A 21,353-nucleotide genomic window follows, 5' to 3' on the forward strand; every position below is an offset into this window, starting at 1 on the left:
TCCTGAGGAAGTGGTAGATGCAGGCACAGTTGCAATGTTTTAAAGACATTTGGATGGATACATGAATAGGAAAGATTCGGAGGGATATGGGCCAGGAGCAGGCAGGTGGGACTAGTTTAGCTTGGGATGATGGTCAGCTTAGACTGGTTAGACTGAAAGGTCTGTTTCCGTGCTGTACAATTCCATGACTCCATAAGTCCTGCTTCAGTAATACAAGGCCCAGGATGGAACACATCTGGAATATGGTGAATAATTTGGGGCACTGCCCATTAGTAAGTATACATTAGCAAGTTTTATAGGGAACGCAGCAGAGATTTATGAGAATGATATCAAAGGACAGATTAGAATTGTACTCTATGGAAAGTAGAAAATTAATCGACGAATGCAATGAAACCTTCAAGATATTACAAGAGAAACCCACAAGAGAAATGTGGTACAGGTCATTTTGCTATAACACGCATTTCATTAATGCAAACTCGCTGTAACACAAATCGCAAACTTGGGACACTGTTTCCAAAGCACAAACTTTCAAAACATGTGTTGGCTGTAATGCAATTACATCACGAACACTTTAAGCGCTATTTCTAAAGTGTGATTTTTCTATAAGGCAGGATTGCACAAGAACACAACCATCACATTATAGAAGAATTATGTGGAGAATGTAAAAAAACTATTTCTGCTACTTAGGAAATCCAGAACTCAAGGGTACAGTTTAAAAATTAGAGCTAGACCCTTCAGGAATGAAATTTGGAAAACCTCTTCACAGAAAATGTGGTGGAGCTTTGGGATTCTCTTCCATAAATGGTAATTGATGCTAGTTTGATCACTAACATTGAAAGTGAGGTTAATAGATATTTGTCAGTCATTAGTGTTAAGAGCCAAGGAGAAAATGTGTTTGAATGAGAGGTGGAGCAGACTGAATTCCTGCTTGTACCAACTTGACCTCTTGTGAGCTGCAACTCTCTATTACTTACATCCCTGCTTTGTCCTTTCTACAAGTTCCCTCTCAAATACTCCTCTCTCTCTATCTTCCAGATGTGTTGTTGCTGACTCTCTGCTGATCAGCTACAGGTCTCTGAACACTCAGCTACTTCTGCTGCAGTAGGTCACATTAGTCCTCAAACTAAGGCAGAGCCTTAGTTTGATATGACTGATATGACTGAGAAAAATTCCAAACTGCAGGAAGTAATCCCTCCTCTGTGAATTGCTCTGAATTAAATCCTATTACAGCCCTGAAAGGAGCAGAGAGTACAGAATATTGTTGTATTTCTGTGAGATCGATTTGACCCCTCAATTGTTATTGTATTCCTGCCTTGTCTTCATTAACAAATTCCGGGAAGCCCTGGAAACACTAGCATGCACCATTAAAGTTAAAAGACCGTTAAAATATCATTGTAATTGTGCAATTACCTAATGTTAAGAGACAACTTTCCACTCCCAAGGGGTTGCAGGCAGGCAGTCGATTATGTTCCATTTAAATGTCGAAGATGCTGGGGTTAGAATTGGTTTCCTGACATGTTAACATTTCTTCCCGTTTTAATATTGCCATGCACATGCTCTTTCAGATTAAAATTAACCACTATCTCCAGGTATACATTCACAGCTTGGAGCAAAAAGAACATGAACCACAGTCAAATGCAGTTCATTTAAAATAAAAAAAAATTTTATCATCCAACAGAGTCATTGATATATTTGACAGGGAGAACTCTGGGTTTTGGAGTTAAGTGCCTTCATGCCAATGCAGTCAGAAGTTGCCACTCTGGGTTTTTGTGTCATTTTGTGTGGTCAGTTGTGTGCCTGATACAAAACGAAACCCATTGGTACGGTAAAAATCTACAAATTAAACAGTGATGAGATTTACACAGCATTTCTTTGTGCTCATATACAGTGTACACAGAATCCTTAATGGAGAACATCCAGTCAACATAATCTCACAGCTCAGGTGCAGGCTGACGGAAACAATGCTTAGCATCCTGCCTGTTTACACAGGGATGATCCTGAAGCATAACAGGCTAAAACTGCACACATAAACTTCCTGCTACTAATCCAGTCAGAATCACTCTACTCACGAGGAAATTGGTTTGTAGCTATCCAGCAATGAGTGCTAAATTTTCCTCATAGATTGTTAGGGCTCCTGAGGTACTCTAACGTTGTGCCAATCTATGAGACAGGTGTTCAAGTCCCACTTTTTCTAGAGCTATATAATGACATCTCTGAACAGGTTGATGAGGAAAAGATCTCGACACAACTTCTTGTCAATTCCTTTCGATAGGTCAGATTTTACAGAAAAGGTGGACTCCCTGTATCTCAGTATAAATTTCTGGGTCAAGATCACATCAACTTTGTCAGCTCACGTGTTATGGGCCACTACTCTTTATTCATTATGAAGCAGAACTTTTGTCCATTTCCAGGAGATGCTTTGACCGATAGCATTGCCTTTGAATCAGAGGCTAGCTGCAGATAGGCCGAGAAGGTGGTGTTCAGTGGTGGGCTCGCACTTCCAGGTAAATCCTAGATCTGATGAGGCCAGCCTGCCAGCCACCAGCAATGGGTGCTGCTGGTGAGGGCATGATGGCCGTGATATGGATGTGGGGAGGCTAAACTGTAGGAGGGGAGCCTCCAATTGATTCAGTAGACTGGGTAGGAGCCATCTTTCCCCTCACTGACCAACAGCTTGCAAAGTTAAACCTGACTCACTACTTCTTGGATGAAGACACCTGCCACCGTCCATTGTACCAAAGCAATGCTGAGATGAGGCCCAGTGTTGGCCATTTATTGCCCACCTAAAGGCACTGATTGAACCACAGAAGGGTGACTTGCCCATCGGGTGAACCATCCAACACCCCTTCAACTGGCTATAAAACTGCAGCAGGGTAGGGGTGGGCGGTGTTGGTGATGGACTAGCAGTAGGCAATTACCATAATTTATTGAAAACACTGTCCTGAATAAGTGTAAAACTCAACTCGAGATTTAAGATTGTTTCACTCCCCGCAGATAATGCCAGACAAGCCAAGCTTTTCCAGCACTCTGTCTTAATGACAGATTTCTATCATCAGTAGTCATAGAGTTATAGATATATACAGCATGGACACAGATCCTTCGGTCTAATCCGTCCATGTTGACCGGATATCCCAACCCAATCTAGTCCCACCTGCCAGCACCCAGCCCATATCCCTCCAAACCCTTCCTATTCATATACACATCCAAATGCCTCTTAAATGTTGCAATTGTACCAGCCTCCACCACTTCCTCTGGCAGCTCATTCCATACCCCTTCACCATCTGAGTGAAAAAGTTGCTCCTTAGGTCTCTTTTAAATCTTTCCCCTCTCACCCTAAACCTAAGCCCACTAGTTCTGGACTCCCCGACCTCAGGGAATTTGCCTATTTATCCTATCCATGCCTCTCATAATTTTGTAAACCTCTATAAGATCACCCTTCAGCCTCCAGGGAAAACAGCCCCAGCCTGTTCAGTTTCTCCCTATAGCTCAAATCCTCCAACTCTGGCAACATTCTTGTAAATCTTTTCTGGACCCTTTACCTTACCAATGTCCTGTACAGCCTCAACATGACCTCCCAACTCTTGTACGCAATACTCTGACCAATAAAAGAAAGCATACCAAATGCCTTCTTCACTATCTACCTGTGACTCCATTTTCAAGGAGCTATGAACCTGTACTCCAAGGTGTCTTTGTTCAGCAACACTCCCTTGGACCTTACCATTAAGTGTATAAGTCCTGCTAAGATTTGCTTTCCCAAATATGCAGCACCTCGCATTTATCTGAATAAAACTCCATCTGCCACTTCTCAGTCTATTGGCCCATCTGGTCAAGATCCTGTTGTAATCTGAGATAACCTTCTTCGCTGTCCACTACACCTCCAATTTTGGTGTCATCTGCAAACTTACTAACCATACCTCTTATGTTCGCATCCAAATCGTTTATATAAAAGACAAAAAGTAGTGGACCCAGCACCGATCCTTGTGGCACTCCATTGGTCAGAGGCCTCCACTCAGAAAAATAACCCTCCACCACCACCCTCTGTCTTCTACTTTTGAGCTAGTTCTGTATCAAATGGCTAGTTCTCCCTGTATTCCATGAGATCTAACCTTGCTAATCAGTCTCCCATGGGGAACTTTGTCAAACGCCTTACTGAAGTCCATATAGATCACATCTACAGCTCTGCCCTCATCAATCCTCTTTGTTACTTCTTCAAAAAACTCAATCAAGTTTGTGAAACATGATTTCCCATGCACAAAGCCATGTTGACTATCCATAATCAGTCCTTGCCTTTCCAAATACATGTATTTTGTTTTTATTCAACTGTCTCCTGTATTAGCGTTGCTCTTTCTCTGCACCTTCTCTGTAGCTGTAACACCATATTCTGCATTCTACTCTACTACCATGAAGTACTACATAAGGTCTGATTGTTCTGGTTAACACACAAAACAATAGTTTTCACTGTATCTCAGGGCATGTGACAGGAGTAAATAAACTCAAATCAATTTTTAGGTTCAACACCTTTTTTGATTGCTCATAAATACAGCTTTCATTTTATTTGTGAGCAATGATGTCAGTATCTCTGAAGTACACAAAGACCCAGAGAAAGGCTGTTCTCTCTTTGATGGATTGATCTGTCATTCAGGCCTAGGAATTACAAAGAGCTGAATGCTTCCCTTCCACATACTGGGCTGCTTTCGTGGCCTGAAGGCAGCTCTCGCCTTTATTCTGAAGCGATATATGTCTTTTGAAGTGGGAGTTGCACACTTGGGAAGTAATGAAATATTTATGAAGCTGCCCTGTGAACTGAAAAGAAAAGCAGAGAAAGATAAACCAAAATGACGAGAAGTAGAGAAGTGGATGGGCTGGAGGCAAAATAGGGAGAGAGCTGATCAGAAGGTGAAAACCAAACGAAGAGAGAGGGAAGATCAGAAGGGAGGGGTGAGAGTCCAAAAGCAAAATGTAGAATCAGACAAATACATCATATTGCATGTGGTTGCTGTTCTTGCAATTCTAGTTGCCAGAAGGAATTGAATTTGAATGGAATTGAATTTATTGTCACGTATACTGAGGCACAGTGAAAAGCTTTGTCTTGTGAGCAACACCGGCAGATCACAGAGTTAAGTTAATTAAAGGTAAACGGTGGCAAAAACAAAAACACAGGTACAGGCGAATTTTAAGAGTTATAGAACATAGAACATAGAACATTACAGCGCAATACAGGCCCTTCGGCCCTCGATGTTGGGCTGACCTGTCATACCAATCTGAAGCCCATCTAACCTACACTATTCTCTCTAACGAAAACAGCCTCAAGTCCCTCAGCCTTTCCTCGTAAGACCTTCCCTCCATACCAGGCAACATCTTAGTAAATCTCATCTGCAGCCTTTCCTAAGCTTCCACATCCTTCTTATAATGCGGTGACCAGAACTGTTCATAATACTCCAAGTGTGGCCGCACCAGAGTTTTGTATAGCTACAGCATAACCTCATGGTTCCGGAACTCGATCCCTCTATTAATAAAAGCGAAAACACTGTATGCCTTCTTAACAACCCTGTCAACCTGGGTGGCAACTTTCAAGGATCTGGACACCAAGATCTCTCTGCTCCTCCACACTACCAAAAATCTTACCATTAGCCCAGAACTTTGCATTCCGGTTACTCTGGCCAAAGTGAATCACCTCACACTTGTCCACATTAAACTCCATTTGCCACCTCTCAGCCCAGCTCTGCAGCTTATCTATGTCTCTCTGTAACCTACAACATCCTTCGTTACTATCCACAACTCCACCGACCTTAGTGTCATCTGCAAATTTACTAATCCACCCTTCTACGCCTCATCCAGGTCGTTTACAAAAATGATGAACAGCAGTGGACCAAACACCATCCCTTGCGGTAGACCACTAGTAACTGGACTCTAGGATGAACATTTCCCATCAACCACCACCCTCTGTCTTCTTTCAGCAAGCCAATTACTGATCCAAACTGCTATATCTCCCACAATCCCATTCTTCCGCATTTTGTACAATAGCCTACTGTGGGGAATCTTATCGAATGCCTTGTTGAAATCCATATACACCATATCAATCAATTTATTTTCATCTACCTGTGAGTGCATTCAGTATTCTAACAACAGTAGGGTAGATACTGTTTCAAAACCAGCTGGTGCTTGTGTTCCGGCTTCTATACCTTCTCCCTTATGGTAGAGGTTGTAGAAAACATTGTCAGGGTGGGATGGATCTTTGAGAATGCTGGCGGCCTTTCCTTGACAACAGGCCTGGTAGATGGATTCAATAGATGGGAGGGTGGTCTTTGTCTTTATCTGGGCCGAGTTCACCAGTATCTGTAACCATCTCCGATCTTGAATGGTACAGTTGCCATACCAAATAGTGAAACATCCAGACAGAATGCTCTCGATGGCGCACCTATAAAAGTTGGCAAGGGTATTCACTGTCATGCCAACTTTCCTCAGCTGCCTGAGGAAGAAGAGACGTTGTTGGGTCTTTGTAACCAGTGCGTCCACATGAAGAGTCCAAGAAAGCTTGTTGTGGATGACCACTTCCAGGAGCTTGACACTCTCCACTTGTTCCACTTGATAAGGCATAGTGAAAGGGAATTGGGACTTCATAGAATCCTACAGAGTGGAAGCAGGGCATTCACTGACCCTTCGAAGAACATTCCATCCAGACCCACCCTATCCCTGTAATTCTGCATTTCCCATGGTTAATCCATCCAGGCTACACATCTCTGGACACTATGGGCAACTTAGCAAGGCCAATCCACATAATCTGCACGTCTTTGGACGGAGGGAAGAAACCAGAGCACCTGGAGGAAATCCACACCAACACAGGAGGAATGTGTAAACTCCACACAGTCGTCTGAGGCTGGAATCCAACTCAGGTCCCTGTTGCTTCCTCAACTGTCTCCAACTGCACCCTCTTGGTGAGAGCCATAGATTTCTACCTCCTATTGTACAGAAAGGTGTTCCTCCTGCTCCTCACTGCCATGACAGTGAGGTATCAATGGAGTTGCATGTCGCTCTCTGTCTAAGTGCACCATCCATTCTCAACACACCTGAGTTACGCCTGGAAATTGTCCCTTTCCCGTGTTTCTGAATGCAGCTGATGTCATGTTGTACAAATGCAAATCACAACCACTGTGCAGACTGGAAACATGCAAACTGGAAGTGAAATTAATTTCTTGAACTCAGTGTCAATTATAGATTTTCACCTCACTTTGTTGGCTTCTTCCTAAAGTCTCCCTAGCAAACCAAACTCTTCAAAACTGCCTTGAGGTTAATATCAGCACCTTTGAGTAGAAAAGCATGGTGCTTTATTAAAAACTTTTGAAGTCATTCATTCAATTTTAGCTGTAGCATTTTACTTAACCTACATGAACAAGTATGTCAAAGTTTATATCATTTCAAAGAATGAGATCTCACTTAATGGACTGAATGGCCTTCCTTTGCTTCTATGGTCCTAGTTTTAGGGAGTGTACAGAGGAAGTTTATCGGAATGGCACTAAAATGAGAAGATTCTATTTATGGAGAGGTTAAAGAAGTTGGTTAATGATGAGATTTAATAGAAACATTCAAAATTTGGAAACATTTTATTAGAATAAATAAGGAGAAACTTCCCACTAGCCCATAGGGTTGGTAGCCAATAGACACTGAATAAAGGAAATTGACAGAAAAGTGCAAGGTAAGAGAAGAATTTGTTCCATGTAGCAAATTATTATGGTCTGAAATGCACTGTGTAATGCTGATAGAAGAAGATTCACTGTAACTTTTAGAAGGGAATTGGAACAGTGAGGAATTGTAGGGTTATGGAGAAAGAGCCTAATTGCTTTCAGACATTAGGATCGGATAAGGTGTTACATCAGGGCAGATTTCTCCCACCTACATAGCAAACATGATACCTTAATTTCAAGATGTTGTACCAGGATTAGTTGAGGTGATAAATAAAAGACAAGATTGGTTCCTTGGACGATGCCTTTTGCATCTGGCTTCTTGTACGATAGCCATAAAGAACAGCAGAGCACATGTACATTGAGGCCATGCAGACAGCAGGATCATCATTGACAAATGATAATAATCTTACACCAACATTTCAGAAGCCTTGACAGATCTGGAAGGCTTCTATGATGCAGACCAAACTTGGAACTGTGAAGACAGCAGGTGGGTCTGCCAGGATTAGCACCAGGAATACCTAAAAATGAGGTGTCAACCATGCTGAACAATAGAGCAAAGTGATCTCTGCAATCCTGCCACAGCCACTCATGAACAATGTTGGATGATTCACTCCACATGATATCAAGCAATGGCTGAAGATACTAGAATTGTTAAGCTGCAGTAGGAGAGTGTGTTGCTGGAAAAGCACAGCAGGCGAGGCAGCATCTGAGGAGCAGGAAAATCAATGTTTCGGGCAGGAGCCCTTAATCAGGAAGACAACCCAAAACTCTAATAAGTTGTGACTGAAGAGCTTGTATTGCAAGTATTTTTGCCTTGTCCCTATTTTTCCCAACATCAATAGCCTCTTCTACATTTACACCTCTGATGTTGTTTACATGTTTTGTTTCTGCTTCAAATTACTTTGTGTCTCTCTCAATTATGAATTATATAATCTTATTTTTATTATTATAAAAAGGTCACTGGAAAATGAGTCAGTACTTAGATGTTTTAATGAGGGAATTAAATGTCATATTGTCAAGTTTGCAGATGAAATAAAGCCAGACTGAACTGGGAGAAGGATACAGAGATGTTTTACAGTGATTACGTATGTTCAAGGCTGAGATGGACAGATTTTTAATCAGTATGGGAGCATGGGTTATAGGAAAAAGGCAGGAGAGTTAAGGATTATCAGATCAGCCATGATCTCATTTTATAGTTGAGTGGACTCATTAGGCTGAATGGCCTACTTCTGCTCCTTTGTCTTGTCATCGTATAGTGAGTAGACAATGCATGGCATGTGAATTATAATGAGGGTAAATATTAGGTTATCCACTTACATTCTGAAAGGTGATAGATTTGGTAAAGGGAAGGTGCAACAAGGCCTGGGTATCCTCGTACACCAGTTACTGAAAATAACCATTCAGTTGCAGCAGCAGTGAAGAAGACAAATGGTATGGTGGCTTGTATCATGAGAGGATTGAAGTACAGGAGCATTGATGTCTTGCTGCAATTGTCGAAGTTAACACTCTCCCAGAGATAACTTGTGGTGAGTTTAACCTGAGGGTTGGAAATGTGTTGCTGGAAAAACGCAGCAGGTCAGGCAGCATCTAGGGAACAGGAGAATCGATGTTTCGGGCATTAGCCCTTCTTCAGGAAAATGAGTGACCTGAGGGTCACTATGCTGCAAACAAGGGGAGAAGTTGAGAAGGAGAATCCTTCATGGCAACCTCAGCTGGTGGCTTCACTATGCATCACAATTTTGCAGGGCCTTGATGAAACAATACCTGGAGTGTTTTGTGCAGTTTTAGTCTCCCTATCTGTGGAAGGATTTTCTGGCTCAGGAGGGAGTGCAGCAAAGGTTTACCAGACTGATTCCTGGGGTGGCAGGACGGATGCATGAAGAGAGGCTGGATCAGTTAGGACTATGTTCACTGGAGTGTAGAAGAATGAGGAAGAATCTGACAGAAACCTCTAAAATTCCAACAACACCAGACAGGGTAAATACAAGAAAGATATTCCTGATGAGAGGGGAGCCCAGAGTCAGCAGTTACTGTTTCAGGACAGGGGTAGGCATGCTGAGTCAAATGATCAATCATGATCACAGCAAATGGTGAAACAGGCTCAAATGGCCAAATGGCCTACTCCTATTCCTATTTCCTATGTTTCTATGTCAAACGTTTTACTAAACCTTCAATTATGGGAGCATATTGGATCTCAGAAGTTTCTTTTATTATTCATATCTTCAGTTATGTTTCCCCACCCCGCCTTTGGTCATTTCTGAAAGCTAAAAGATTATATTTCTAACATCAAAATTATTTTATTTTACAGTCTCATTTGATGTAGCAAGTAGGCAGGGCCAATTTGTAAACATACTGTAGTACCTCCCACTCATATTGATTAGGCCCACCTTCTGTAAACAAGAATAGTTGTGATCCAACCAGCGTATCGTGACAGCTGTACATAAACAGACTTGCTCCACCTTAGATACCACAGTATAACCCAAGTTGCCTGGAGGATTCTGATTACGTGAGTGTTCTGTTCAAGATGTAAATTATGTTGTTAAAAAAAGGTCCTAATATTTAAAGAACATTTTGAATCTTTTTACTTTGGATTAAACACTATCATTAGTTGAATTAGGTAAATTATTTTAGAGAATGCGCTTGTGGACTCTCTTACTGTTGTCCATCTGTCAAATTTAATGTAATTTAAATCATTAGTTATCTAACAATTTGGTTATTGCATTACATGGAAAAAAGGTCATTACTTAAGAAATCAATAATTTCAATGGAAGCATGAATGAAAGAAAACTGGGTATGGTCACGTTAGGAGAAGATTGAAATAATTTTAAGTACTTTAAAAGATTTTAGTGTAAGAAGCAAATGCATGATATACTTAAAACAGTCTGAATGAAAAGAAAACTGAAATATCTTCATCAGTGAACAAAAGACTTGAGCACGCAAACTGACGTAATTGTTTATTTGATTTTCCTTTCTTGCGTTAACTTATTTGTTGCATAACTGACACGTAGCCCCAAGTTAACTAATATCCTACCATCGAATAACTTAAAGCATAAACGGAATGATCTTGACCGTTGTGTTTTTTTTTAAGCAGTGGTGGTGACCGAGTACAATATGTTGACTGATGGGTAAACATTACCCCAGGTTTGTGGATTGTTTTTGCTGTTTCTCAAGCAAACAGCTTGGGCTTTGACTTTTGGGGGTCAAAAATTGGGGTCACCAGTAATGTGAAGCAAGTTTATACTGAGTCATGTATATTGCAAAACAGGCTACCAATTCATGATATGCCCTTTTTGTTCTATTTTTATGAAAATAGTGAAAGATTTCACGTAGCAGGCTGATGGAATTTAAATGGCTTAGCAGATGAGACTCCATGCAGAGAGGTCTGGTAGGACACAGTTTTCTAGCAAGAATGAAGACATGCAATATAAACTAAACTGTATCATTCTAAAATAGATTGAGGATGTGAATGACCATATGAAAGTACATAACTTACTGAAGAACACTTTGAGAAACTATTTCAGAAGGCATATAGGAGGTTGAGCTTTATCTCTGTTGGTATAGAGTACCAGAAGAAAGGAAATTCTCGTAAACTTTTATGAAACACTGGTTGAGTTTCAACTAGAGCATTCTGTGTACAGTGCTTTACGAAGAATGCTAAGGTTTTGAAGGAGTGCAGAAAAGGATGGATGAGGGAGAGTCAACATGGCTTTGTGCGTGGGAAATCATGATTCACAAACTTGATTGAGTTTTTTGAAGAAATAACAAAGAGGATTGTTGAGGGCAGAGCTGTAGATGTGATCTATATGGACTTCAGTAAGGCGTTTGACAAAGTTCCCCATGGGAGACTGATTAGCAAGGTTAGATCTCACGGAATACAAGGAGAACTAGCCATTTGGATACAGAACTGGCTCAAAAGTAGAAGACAGAGGGTGATGGTGGGCGGTTGTTTTTCAGACTGGAGGCTTGTGACCAGTGGAGTGCCACAAGGATCGGTGCTGGGTCCTCTACTTTTTGTCATGTACATAAATGATTTGGATCCGAGCATAAGAGGTACAGTTAGTAAGTTTGCAGGTGACACCAAAATTGGAGGTATAGTGGAGGACAGCAAAGAGGGTAACCTCAGATTACAACAGGACCTTGACCAGATGGGCCAATGGGCTGAGCAGTGGCAGATGGAGTTTAATTGAGATAAATGTGAGGTACTGCATTTTGGGGAAGCAAATCTTTGCAGGACTTATACACTTAATGGTAAGGTCCTAGGGAGTGTTGCTGAACAAAGAGACCTTGGAGTGCAGGTTCATAGCTCCTTGCAAGTGGAGTCGCAGGTAGATAGGATAGTGAAGAAGGTGTTTGGTATGCTTTCTTTTATTGGTCAAAGTATTGAGTACAGGAGTAGGGTGGTCATGTTGCGGCTGTACAGGACATTGTTTAGGCCACTGTTGGAATATTGCGTGCAATTCTGGTCTCCTTCCTATCGGAAAGATGTTGTGAAACTTGAAAGAGTTCAGAAAAGATTTACAAGGATGTTGCCGGGGTTGGAGGACTTGAGCTATAGGGAGAGGCTGTTTTCCCTGGAGCGTCAGAGGCTGAGGGGTGACCTTCTAGAGGTTTACAAAATTATGAAGGGCATGGATAGGGTAAATAGGCAAAGTCTTTTCCTGGGGTTGGGGAGTCCAGAACTAGAGGGCATAGGTTTAGGATGCGAGAGGAAAGATATAAAAGTGGGCAACCTCTTTTCACATAGAAGGTGGTACGTGTATGGAATGAGCTGCCAGAGGAAGTGGTGAAGATGGTACAATTGCAATATTTAAGAGGCATTTGGGTGGGTATATGAATAGGAAGGGTTTGGAGGGATATGGGTCGGGTGCTGGCAGGTGGGACTAGATTGGGTTGGGAAACCTGGTCGGCATGAATGGGTTGGACCGAAGGGTCTGTTTCCATGCTGTAATCTCTATGACCCTATGACTCTATTCATGAGAATGGTTCATGGGATGAGAAGCTAAATTTATAATTTGGAGAAACTGGGCCTGTGCTTCATTATAAAGAGAGAGTTGGAGAAGAGATTTGATGAAGGGTATTCAAAATCATTTGTTTCTGGACAGAATAGAAATAAATTGTTCCCGTTGACGAATGCATTGAGAACCCATTTCAGTTGGTGAAGCATTCTGAGCAGTTGGTGGAGGTGCATTGGATTGGGTCTATCAAAAGGAATTTGGATAAGCACCTGAGGGATAGAAACATTGCAAGTGTACAGGGGAAAGGTGAGGAATAAGAATAACTAAACTCGTTTTGCGGAGTGCCAACATGGATGAAATAGTCCAAATGCCATAACAATCTATGATCTTCATCTCTAGCTTACATATTTTCTGAGGTTTTGTCGCATAATATATCTCACACAGTCAAGTACATTTTCTGCCAATTCCATAAGCTATTAAACACAAGTGTTACAAAGAACATAGAACTATAGAGCACTGAAACAGGCCCTTCGGCCCATCATATCTGCACTGACCATGATGCCATTCTTAACTAATCCCGTCTGCCTGTACATGATATGTATCCCTCAGTTCTCTGCCTGTTCATGTGTCTTTCTAAATGTCTCTTAAACATTGCTTTTATAGCTGCTTCTCCCATCTATTCTGGCAATGCGTTCCAGGCACCTTGCAAGCTCTGAGTAAAAAAAATGCCTTGCACATCTCCTTTAAACTTTCCCCTTCTCACTTTAAACTTGTACTCCCTAGAATCTGAGTAAATGAAGCTAAAGTTTGCTGAAGAACTGTTATACGTTGTGGTACATGGTATTGAATAATCAACATGTTTTGTGCATAGTTATTGCTTGTTCAAGAATATACTGGGATTTCAAAAGTTTAAAATTTATCACTCGAGTAGGTGACCTTATCAGAGTTTTTATTTTGCTTGTGTTCCATTGCAAATCAGTTAGGAAGTAATTCAATTCCTGTTGCTCTATTGAAAGTCATGTTCCAAATCGACAGTAGCCAGAATCAGAAGCTGCACCAAGAGTTGATCTACCTGGAGCCTAACAGGAAGATTTTGATATTGTCATTGATGGCTATTTATGCTTAGGGATTTCCTGATATTGTTATCTGCAAATGTGGAACCTACATTGTATCCAAACGTTCAAAATAATGGGAGAAAAATGTTAAAGTCAATTGTCTAAAATTCCATGAGTTCAGGTTGCTGCAATTTCATATTCTGTGGCAGCTTAGTTGGGAAAGGAATAGGGGAGTACGTTGACTGGATGAGATAAATGAAAATGACAGGCACCTCCTGTCGAGAGTAAAAGCCAATACAGAACTGTTCTTCTGCTCTGAAGAAGGGTCACTAGACTCAAAATACTAGCTCTACTTTCTCCTATAGAACTGCCAGACTTGCTGAGTTTCTCCAGTAATTTCTGTTTTTGTTAATTCAGTAAAGACCTATTGGGTTGCATGGCCTATATCTGTCCAATAAAGTTACTTGCAAAACAATAAAAGGGCAAGACCACAGAATTTTAAATGCACTTTTGATTTTTTTTCTCTTTTTTAAATCAATGTCCAGAAACTAATCTTCAATTCCCAATGAATTTAGGGCAGTCGTAATGGGTTGATTATAGGCAACTATAGACTATAGGCCATAGGCAAGAACAAATTACACGTTAATTACAAGGGCAGAAAGATTATTACTGTGTTTGAATTATGTGTCAGTGCTTCACTAATATATACAATTGACTCTAAATTTGGCACCATAGAATGTTGCTATGTGATTCTCACCAATGATCCTGCAACTATTAAACAACTCCATAATATGTGCATATCCTCAAGGCCGACTACTTATTCCAATTATTTAAAAAAACTTTTAATTCCAGATTTATTAATTAAATTCAAATTGCGCCATCTGTTGCGGAGGATTTCCAAGATAGCAGATTATGATGGGTCTATACTAATATTTTTTAACAAGCATGATAGACACAGAAACATTGAAGAGCCAATACACTGCGGAGTATTTCTTTGGATGTTGGTTTAATTTCATAAGGAAAGTACTCCACTGGCTTCTCTTTTGCTGATTCATCACCTTGCAATAAGACTGCACCTATTCCAAGTCACTAGCATCAATTGTCATTTTAAAATGGATTTGTAAAGTAAGGAGTGGCCTACCAGGGTTCATTTACAAGCATTGCCTTCAGCTTCTCAAGCATCGCTTGTCAATTTGCTGAGAGAGCACTTCCACCTGTTTTCTTTAAAAATCTGTTGACGATACACCTGTTGTGCTAAGATGGGCGCAATTATCGATGGAATATCTGCATTTCCAAGAATGTGGAATGGTAGCTCAGTGGTTAGCACTGATACCTCACAGTGCCCGGGACCTGGGATCAATTCCAGCCTTGAATGACTATCTGTGTGGAGTTTGCAAATTCACCCCATGTCCGTGTACGTTTCATTCGGGTGTTCCAGTTTCCACCCACAGTCCAAAGATGTACAAGTTAGATGGATTGGTCATGCTAAGTTGCCCATTGTGTCCAGGGATGAATGATGGGAAATGGAAGGTTGTGTATGGGTGGGATTCTCTTCAGAAGGTTGGTATGGGCAGAATGGCCTGCTCCCACATTATAGGGGTGCTATGATTCTAATCTCAGTTTTCCAACTAGCTGATGGAATTCCATGGGAGATTTCAATTTTGCTGCTCTTGACAACACTTATCCTTGTCCTTTGATAAATTACAATGTCTAAAAGACATTTGGATAAGTACATGAATAGGAAAGGCTTGGAGGGACATGGGACAGGAACAGGCAGAAGGGGACTAGTTTAATTTGGGATTATATTTGGCATGGACTGTTTGGAACCAAGGGTCTTTTTCCATGCTGTATGACTCCATGTCTTATGTATGTTGCTCCTGCTGTTGCAACTTCACTGTTGGTAAGGTTTATTCCAAAGCCAGATAACTGAATACGCTTAAGTAGATGGCCTTGGATATTCTTCCCAGATATTATTGTATATTATGCCATCATCTAAATTTTAGCTGCGATTCATAAGTCTTTGGAATGTAGCTGGACATTTTTAAAGCCAATAGGCTCACTAAGCATTGATATAGCTACTTTAGTGTAACAAAGACTGATATCTCCTCAGCTTTTGATGTCAGTGTTAATTGTCAGTAATCCATTGTCAGTAATGCATCAATCTTAGAAAGAAATAATCATTGCCAACCCTATCAATGCAATCTTCTAACTAAGGAAATGGGTACTAAACTATTTTCATTATGGAATTTACTTTCCCATAAATTATGTTGAATCTAGTCAACCTGTCCAGTTTCGGAACTGATATTGCCGGTGAATTCCAATTGCTTTGGGCTAGGTTCAAGATGATCTTCTCATGGTATTGAATTTCTTTTTGGACCTGAGCTTGTTTATTGAGGCCAAACTGATAAGGATGTTGCTTCATCAATATTGATCCACCTGCATTCACATCATGTCTGGCTAACATAATACAACCTGATGTATCTCTACTGACTTCCTGAAATTTCTTAAGTAACCTGACTAGATCTTCTATTGTCCTTCCTCTAAGTACAAAAATATATTATCTAATTGTCGCAGTGTTTTTGTATCACATTTGTCAAATTATAGGAGGTTCACTCTATGAAATGCCTTCCTCCCTTTCCACCTCACTGTAACTGTCCCTGTCAACTTCCATTATTCTTACTACCTGACATTGTTGCTGTTTTGTAAATTCTTTCCTACAATGATATTGCTTTAACATGTTTATGTAACAAAGCCAATTCATTTCCCTGTGATCAAAGACGTCTATTATATATGCCATTTTACTAACTGTCCTAACTACCTTGTATGGGCACTGAATCTTGCTTTCAGAAGATCCCCTTGTAAAGATGATCACAAAAACACTTTGTTTCCAATTTAAAATATTCTAATTTCAATATGACTGTCTGACCATTTTTTCATCTCTGCCTGTGAGGTTTTTAAGTGCCTATATGCTACTTTACATGCTCCTGTAATCCAACATTAATGATTTGTACTTTTGACTTGCGAACTTCTCTGAAATCCATCTTAATTCACCTCATATTTCATGATTCCAGTCAATTTGACTGGACTAAACCCCATTGATTCATTTGGGGAATCTCTGGTAACAAATAATAAGAAATTTAATCCTTTGTCCTAACCCTGTGGGTTTTCATGACAATATGCACTAATCATTGTTTTGAGAATCTGACAGTGTCTTTCCAAAATAACCAATGTTTGTGAAAGATAGGCAGTAGGCATTTGTGTTGTTTTTTACCCAGATTGCTGATCATGTCTTGAAAAATGCTGGAGATAAAATTAGAACCTTGGTCTAATTATATTTCAATTGATAGTCCATAATGAGTAAAAAGAAGAATATTTTTCTCATTGACTATTCAACTGTACTTGTCCTGGAGAGGAATAGCTTCTGGAAATATTTCTTTTTAACTCCTTTTATCATAGTTCTGGACAAAAAGGTCACACTCCAATTTTACTTTGTGTATTGGAGCTAGAATGTATTCTCTATCTATCCCATTTACTTTCATCTTAGCTTTCATTGTACTTGCTGGAGGAAAGATTGTATCCTTATGAAGTCATGGAGTCAAAAAATATGGAAACAAACCCTGCATTCCACTCCTCCATGTTGACCAGGTATCATAAACTGAACTATTCCTATTTGCCTCTGTTTGGCCCATAATGCTCCAAATCTTTCCTATTTATGTACCTGTCCAAATGTCTCTTAAATGTTGTAATTGTACTCGCTTCCATGGGAAACTCTTTTCATATGTACACCACCCTCTGTATGAAAGGTTGCCCCTCAAATCTCTTTTAAATCTTTCCCATCTCTCCTTGAAACTATGCCTTCTAGTTTTGGACTCCCTTGCCCTGGGGAAAAGACCTTGGTTGTTCACTTTATGTGTGCCCCTCATGAATTTATAAACCTCTATAAGGTTACCCCTCGGCCTCCGACATGCTTGAATATTTTTCCTCTCCAGCAAAAGACTTTGAGTAGGTTTAGCTGCAAATTTGAAGAAAAAGGGGTTATCTTTCTTAATGTCCAATTGGCGCAGGCTTGAATGGACGAAGGGCCTGTCCCTGTGCTGTATTGTTCTTAGTTCCTTCCTTTTGACAAAACAATGTTTTATATCTCTTGTCCCCTTAATTCATCTATCCTGTGTTCAGAGCAGAATTTACCTCTGGTTCCCTGATTGTAGGTTGGTTTGATCTGATTTGACTTATTGTAGTCACACGTGAAAAGCTTTGTTTGTGAGCAGTACGGGCAGATATAGTAAACAAGGACATAAATATCATGGGGTGATTAGACAGAGTGAGGCATACAGGTTACACTGCACAGAAGGTGTGCAAAGCAAGGTCAACATTAACAAGATCAACATTAACAAGATCAACATCATTTGAAGTTAGAGTTGGTTAGAAGTTAGTTAAAGCTACAGTTTAATCCATGGTAGTTTCCTTTTGAGTTCCCTTTCTGGATCCACTCTAATGAACCCCAACAAGTCTAATCGGCTTCCCATGCAAATTCCAGCAATCTTGACATTTATTATAATGGAAACATTAAGGTTTTTGATTCTCAGCTCCATTCTCAGCACTTTTTTTTCTGATCTGAGGAGGGGATCTTGAGGCATTCCCAGCTGTATTTTTTTCTACCCTGGCTATTTATCTTCCTTTCTCTCTTCCATTCTCAATCCTTCTTAAGTTTATATCGGAAAATGGTTTAGTTCAATGAGTCAGCTCATAATCATCAACCATACTGACGCCCAGGCTGGATTAGAGTGGTGCTGGAAAAGCACAGCAGTTCAGACAGCATCCAAGGGGCAGGAAAATCGACGTTTCGGGCAAAAGCCCTTCCTCAGGAATACAGGCAGAGTGCCTGAAGGGTGGGGAGATGCACAGGCCGGTTTAGTCAGTCGGTTTACAGTGATAGCTGAGCTGAGTTCACACACTTCACCAATAACTACTTCAGTTCAACTGGAAATTATTGAGGGGGGTCAGTAATCACAGTGCTGCCCTGCAAAAGGCATGCTTCTCTTAACTGACTGCCTCAGGCAATTTCATTATCAGTCAGTCTGGTTAAGGTTTTAAATCCTTGGAAAAGATGGCAACTTGTACTAAACAGGGGCATAGTTGGCCTTGCAGCTTTGGACCCCAGCTGGACTACCTCGCAGGACCTTCACCGCTTTTAGAATTTATTGAAAACTGCCTTTAGACCATTCTCTCAACAGACACTATAGAGACACTGTAGAGACTAAATATTCTCTCAATGCAATAATCTTCTTCGTATACTATGAGATTAGAATTGAATACAATAGGCCAAATAAGGCTTGTTAAGTACCTGAATATTCTACCTTTCATATCTTACTATTTGGTATATGATCCACCAGTGCAAACAAAGGTGATAATGAAGATAAACAGTGAAATGTGTGTCTGTGCACCATATACTGAAATTCGCTATAATAAGCCATTTTTATTTGCTTTGTTCCCACTCTCAATATTACTGCTGTGTTTGTTTCCCGTGTCCTGATTTTCAGTATCCTGGGTCACTCTTATTTATTTGCATCAGGTGAGAGACACATGGCAGCCCGTTTCTCCCCGGCAGCCAAACTTCCTGCCTCCCTTTGCCATTTTTCCCCACTGTCTCCTTGTTACTGTTTGCTTAGCAACACCAATGCAAGTACATGCATTAATCAGCCAGAAAACTGCAACTGTACTGTTAATTACTGTAGGACAAATCATAACTAGATGATTTATGCTCCTGTTAGTTGTGGAGGGTGGGGTGATAGTTTGCAGGGAATGCTATTTAAGAAGTCTTAAGAAGAGTCATAGAGACATACATCATGAAAACAGACCCTTCGGTCCAACTAGTTCATGCCGACCATATCTCCCAAACTAAACCAGTCCCACCTGCTCGTGTTTTGCCCATGTCTCTCCTATTCATGTACTTATCTAAATGTCTTTTAAGCATTGTAAAAAAATCACACATCACCAGGTTATAATCCAACAGGTTTATTTGCAAATACAAGCTTTTGCAGTGATGCTTCTTTATCAGGTGCTGTGAGAGAGGGTGCACCGACACAGAGTTATAGGCAGAGAGGCCACAGGATCATACAATTGTGTGAGTGTGGTGAACAAACCTAAAATAGCTGTTGAAGAACTCTGTTAGAAAGGAGGTGCAAGTTTCAATTGATTAAGATGCAAATTCAGAATCTGTTTGAAGTCACTGCCCTGAGATAATTAAAGGTTTTATCAGCGTCTGCTTAAATTTCCAAACTTCGTTCAGCAGAGGTACAAAAGGGTACATCTCAGGTCAGACACTGAACAAGACCCACCTGATTTAAAACTCAGAGGCAGATTCTGAACGAGGCCTCACACCTACAATTCAATATCTGACCTGAAGTTGGGCAAGTTAGCCACCGTGCTGCCTTTGTACAGCCGGTATTTTAAAAGGACGGCATACATCCCATGTTTCCGCTACCTCTGGTTCCACAAGAATGTTTTTCTTTTCCGAAGTGAGATATAAGATAATGAGAACTAACCAACCAAATAAATTCAAAGTTGAGACTGGAGGCTATCAGAGTTTAGTCAGAGAACAGAATCGATGATTGCTAACTATTTGATCACACCTAGTTTTCTCTTACTGTTAGTTGAAAGCAAAGTAAAGGCAGAAAAGTTAGAGGTTGGCTGCTTATTGTTTAATGGGTTAGCACATTTGGTAAAGTATTGGGCAAAGTATTGATGCCTAGATGGCTTCAATATTCATCATGTAAAAGAAAGTATCTAAAATTCAGAAATGCTTTAAAGCATATAAAAGGGGAAATGAGAGGCTAATGTTTGGATGCGACCCTATCATTAGAACTCAAAGTAAGGTTCTGTCTTGATGTTGACTCACTGTGTCCTTCCTGAACCTCTTTGGACTTCAACTGTTGATTTAAAAAAGTTAAAAGTGACAAACTCTTATTTCAGATGATCTGCAGTTTCCTTTAGAATGCTGTAACAACAGGGAGAGATATTGTAATGACCCATATTTATCTTGTGAATATGGACTGATTCTTGGGATTAGTACACGTGCATTATGTGAAAGGATTAACTTCACAAATGAACATGATATGACTGCAATTTGGATCTCTGTGTAAGGAACTTGGCCTAGTGCAACTTTTTCGGAGTTTCTAAATTAATTTTGTTCCCATAAATAAAATATTTGTTCTATTTGCTAAGTAAATGCAAAATATTTAATGATCTGAAAGACAAAAAGATTGTAATTCTAAATTACTTTGAAAATGTAACAAGTGTCATTATTTTAAAATGTACAATTATTTCCATTATTATACCCCTAGGAAAATAAATCTCAGGCATTCAGCTCGCAAGTTACTCTTCAGTATTTCAAAAGTTTGTCATTTCTGCAATGTGCATTTTGAAGTGCAATCACAGTTTGCACAACTTGCATTTTTTTGCTGCAGCAAGCTGTGTCAATTCCTTAACTGTACTGTTCTCTAACGTCACTAATATTCCATTTATCTTCCCCATGGTACATTGGTCAATTATCTTACTCACCTTGCAGCACTCACTCTCTTTTAATCAAGCTGAAAGAATCCCAAATTTGTTGGGAAAATTGCAAAGGTTGGGGCTTCTAACCCCTGGATCCCTCACCTACC

The 21,353-nt window shown here is 40.3% G+C and overlaps 1 protein-coding gene across 4 annotated transcripts in view; it reads left to right on the forward strand.

The window, feature by feature from the left end:
* The first annotated feature begins 10,101 nt into the window (after window positions 1–10,101).
* trpa1b (transient receptor potential cation channel, subfamily A, member 1b) overlaps window positions 10,102–21,353 on the forward strand; it is a 112,664-nt gene continuing 101,412 nt past the window's right edge. For 3 of the 4 annotated variants that reach the window (XM_043689204.1, XM_043689206.1, XM_043689207.1), the window contains exon 1: window positions 10,102–10,188. The gene's annotated coding sequence lies outside the window, so the exon portion shown is untranslated. Of the gene's footprint in view, window positions 10,189–11,048; window positions 11,068–21,353 lie in introns of those variants that run through there. The other variant, XM_043689205.1, reaches the window with a different exon arrangement.

The sequence above is a fragment of the Chiloscyllium plagiosum genome, chromosome 4, assembly GCF_004010195.1.
Source record: "Chiloscyllium plagiosum isolate BGI_BamShark_2017 chromosome 4, ASM401019v2, whole genome shotgun sequence".
Taxonomy (NCBI): domain Eukaryota; kingdom Metazoa; phylum Chordata; class Chondrichthyes; order Orectolobiformes; family Hemiscylliidae; genus Chiloscyllium; species Chiloscyllium plagiosum.